A 4,754-nucleotide genomic window follows, 5' to 3' on the forward strand; every position below is an offset into this window, starting at 1 on the left:
TTGGAAGCCCGGAAAAACGTCCCCGGGCAGGATGGGAGACCTACTATGCTCCCAAATAAAATAGACACAGGATTATCTCTGACTAGACCCAACTGGGACCCTGAAACAGTGGCAGGTAGGGAGTGTCTCTGTCTTTATCGCCAGACTCTGTTAGCGGGTCTCAAAGGGGCTGGAAGGCACCCGACCAATTTGGCAAAGGTACATGCTATAGCCCAAGGAGAAAATCAAACCCCCGCAGGGTTTCTAGAATGCCTGATAGAGGGATATCGGATGTACACCCCTTTTGACCCCACAGCCCAGGAGCGTCAGGCAGATCAGCTCCTGACATTCATGGTAAACTTCAATGGCTAGAGGGCCTTCAGGGGTATTCCTTACAGGACTTAGGAAGAAAAGCTGAGAGAATCTATAACAAATGAGAAACTTTAGAGGAAAGAGAGGACAAAATCAGAAAAGAGCAGGAAGCTAGAAAAGATAAGAGAGAAAAAAAGAAAAAGAGTTAAGTCAAATTTTGGCCACAGTAGTTCAGGGAACAGGACCAGGACCAGGTAGGGACCTGGGAGACAGAAGAAGGCCCCGAGTGGATAAAGACCAGTGTGCTTATTGTAAGGAGAGAGGACATTGGGCTTGAGAATGTCCAAAGAAGTTGAAAAGACTTCAAAAGAAGACAACCCCAGTCCTGACTCTAGGAGACTAGGGGAGTCGGGGCCAGGAGCTCCCCCCTGAGCCAAGGGTAACTTTGAAGATAGGGGGGCAATTGACTACCTTCATGGTAGATACAGGAGCTCAACATTCGGTTCTGACAGCAACCGAGGGACCCATGAGTTCCAAAACAGCCTGGGTCCAAGGGGCCACAGGAGAAAAAGCATATAGATGGACCACAGAAAGAAAAGTGGACCTCAGCACAGGACGGGTCTCTCACTCGTTCCTACTGGTCCCCGACTGTCCATATCCCCTTCTTGGGAGAGATTTACTCTCTAAGCTGGGAGCTCACATCCACTTCACTAAAAAGGGAGCAACTGTAAAAGGAAAAGATGGAGCTCCACTACAGGTATTAACCCTGCAGCTGGAAGATGAACATCGGTTATATGAGGGACCGATAACAGAAGCTCCTGGTATATCTGATTGGCTAAGTAAAATCCCCTTGGCATGGGCCGAGACAGGAGGCCCGGGATTAGCATGCAACTAGCCACCAATAGTGATGACATTAAAACCATCTGCGACTCCGGTTTCAATCAAACAATAGCCTATGAACAAAGAGGCCCGAGAGGGAATCAGGCCCCACATTTAAAGACTTTTACAAATGGGCATACTCTGCCCCTGTCAATCCCCTTGGAACACCCCACTGCTCCCCATGAAGAAGCCAGGAACAAATGACTATCGACCAGTCCAAGATTTAAGGGAAGTAAATCGGAGGATAAAAGATATCCATCCCACTGTTCCTAATCCCTATAACCTCCTGAGTTCTTTACCTCCCAGTCACAGGTGGTATACTGTTCTTGACCTAAAAGATGCATTCTTCTGCCTAAGGCTGAGCCCGGTTAGCCAGCCCATCTTCGCTTTTGAATGGAAAGATCCTGAAGCTGGAATATCGGGACAATTAACCTGGACACGACTTCCCCAAGGATTCAAGAACTCCCCTACCCTGTTTGATGAAGCTTTACATCGTGACCTGGCTGACTTTCGGGTAAGAAACCCACAGTTTATGCTCCTCCAGTGTGTAGATGACCTCCTCTTAGCAGCCGAGATGGAAGCAAGCTGTTTGCAAGGTAAAGCTCTACATCGTGACCTGGCTGACTTTTGGGTAAGAAACCCACAGATTATGCTCCTCCAGTATGTAGATGACCTCCTCTTAGTGGCTGAGATGGATGCAAGCTGTTTGCAAGGTACGGAGGCTCTCCTATTGAGACTGGGGGAACTTGGATACTGAGCCTCAGCAAAGAAGGCCCAAATCTGCCTACAGCAGGTAAACTACTTGGGCTACCAGCTAGAGGGAGGACAAGGATGGTTAACGGAAAGTAGAAAGCAGGCGGTAGCCTCTATTCCCCCACCAACTTCAGCCAGAGGACTCAGAGAGTTCTTGGGAAGCGCAGGATTCTGTAGACTAGGGATACCGGGCTTTGCCGAGATAGCGGCTCCTCTGTACCCTTTAACAAAGAATGGGACTCCTTTCATCTGGGCTGATGAACACCAGAGAGCTTTTGACAAAATAAAAAGAGCGCTGCTAACAGCTCCAGTGCTAGGATTGCCAGACTTGACAAAACCTTTCATCTTATAGGTAGATGAGAATAAAGGGATGGCAAAAGGAGTTCTTACTCAGACCCTGGGACCCTAAAAAACGCCAGTGGCTTATCTCTCAAAGAAACTGGACAATGTGGCCGCTGGCTGGCCCCCATGCTTGAGGATTATGGTGACAATAACATCCCTGGTAAAAGACTCAGACAAACTCACCATGGGCCAGCCCTTGACTATTATAACACCACATGCGGTGGAGTCTATCATTAGACAGCCCCCTGACAGATGGCTGTCAAATGCCAGGGTAACTCATTACCAGGCACTACTATTGAATCCAGAAAAGATCAAGTTTGGTAGCCCTGCCACCTTAAACCCTGCCACGCTGCTACCAAACCCCGAGAAAGACACTGAGATTCCTCATGATTGTCAACAAATACTTGCAGAGATGCATGGGACTAGGGAAGACCTCACTGACCAGCCCCTAACAGATGCAGATGCCACCTGGTATATGGATGGGAGCAGCTTTCTGCGAGACAGCGAGCGTAAGGCAGGGGCAGTGGTGGTTGATGGGGAGAAGATAATCTGGGCCCAAGCACTACCAGCCGGAACATCAGCCCAGCAGGCTGAACTAGAAGCCCTGACTCAGGCCCTAAAGTTGGCAAAGGGAAAAAAGGTCAACATTTACACTGACAGCCGCTATGTGTTCGCCACGGCTCATGTACATGGAGAAATTTCAGCGAGCGTAAGGCAGGGGCAGTGGTGGTTGATGGGGAGAAGATAATCTGGGCCCAAGCACTACCAGCCGGAACATCAGCCCAGCAGGCTGAACTAGAAGCCCTGACTCAGGCCCTAAAGTTGGCAAAGGGAAAAAAGGTCAACATTTACACTGACAGCCGCTATGTGTTCGCCACGGCTCATGTACATGGAGAAATTTATCGGAGGCGGGGGCTCCTTACCTCGGCGGGCAAGGACATTAAAAACAAAGAGACAATAGTGGCCCTTCTGCAAGCCTTGTACTTGCCTAAAAAGGTCAGCATTATACATTGCCCTGGACATCAGAAAGACCAGGGGCCGATTGCTCGGGGCAATCGGATGGCAGATGAAACTGCCCGTCAGACAGCAGAAGGCACTTGCATTCTCTACACCCATTCGAACCTTGAGGCTGAAATTGAGGCACAAACAAAGGAGGGAGATGCTTTTTTACCTACACTGAACAGGATCTGGAACTCGTTCGAAAACTCAATGCTACCCTGGACCCAGAATCTAAAATGTGGGAATACCAGGGTAGGACAGTGCTTCCTCAAAAAGCAGCCATTGAACTAATCTCCCAACTCCACCAGTGGATGCACTTAGGACAAGAAATTAAAAACTCTATTAGAAAAAAAAGAACAATTTTATTACTTCCCGGACCTTAACCAGCTAGTCCAGAAGGTAGTGGGAGATTGTGTCTCATGTTCCCTGGTAAATGCTTCCAGATGAAAGGTCCCATCTGGCATGAGAGAAAGAGGGACATGACCAGGGACTAATTGGGAGGTAGATTTTACTGAAGTACCTCAGTGGAGGAACACCTGCACAGTGTGGGTGAGGACCTGGGTTCAAATCCCAGCAGTACCCTCCAAAAGTTACTTCCCCCACTAATAGTTTGACTTGGGAAACTGAGAATAAGGCTTTCAAACTTGCATTTCTAAGCACCGAAGAGGTTACAGGTCTAATCTGAGCATCAGACCCTGAAAACCTATGTCTAGACCATGGCTAAGCAGAATCTGCCTGATCATGGCTTGGTCAAGTGGAGGAGACTTAATCAGAAGAGCCTCCACTTTACAACTAGCTGATTCCTAGTTGTTAGCCCATTTTCCTTATCAGTATTGAGTACTATGATCGCTGGCTTCCCAGGGGAACTATGTCATTCAAGGAACTTTATAGTAATTTCCCGTCTCCCTATTCTAGTGGGTAACTCTGAGGTCATACTGGACTTCAGCGAAGCAAAGGGTGTTACTGTTGCCCATCTAAACACCACTTTATGGTCAAGCCTATGTCCTTTCAAACTGTCTAGGGAATACTGTCCCCTCAGGGAGGGGCTTCCTGTGTGGTGATGACAGTGCTCCAGGTGTTTGTGTTGCTAATGTCACTCTTGAAACTTTGAGTACATTGATCCCCAGGGGCTAAAAGCTGAACTAAAGGGCTAATAGCTTACCCAGGGTCAGTTGGTCGACAAAGGATGGAGGTGAGAACTTGAACTACAATCTATTTAATATACTGAGATTACCCACCATCCAGGGAGTCTCATTTCTGGTTCTTTTAGAATAAAGGACTTCTCAGGATTGCTTGCCTGATGCTGAGGAGGTAAAGGCTATGCTGAGTGAAGGGGTCTGTGCCCAGCAACTACCTTATGTGCTAAAGGCTGAGACCTCCAAAGAGGACCATCTTTGTGACAGGTCAGTTGTCCGTAGAACTGACTCACCCTGGCTGTTACAAATAGACATTTTCTTAATGCGTCCTAAACTTCAAAGCGGCATTGTTTT

The sequence above is a fragment of the Nannospalax galili genome, unplaced genomic scaffold (assembly GCF_000622305.1).
Source record: "Nannospalax galili isolate Female #2095 unplaced genomic scaffold, S.galili_v1.0 scaffold2110, whole genome shotgun sequence".
NCBI lineage: Eukaryota > Metazoa > Chordata > Mammalia > Rodentia > Spalacidae > Nannospalax > Nannospalax galili.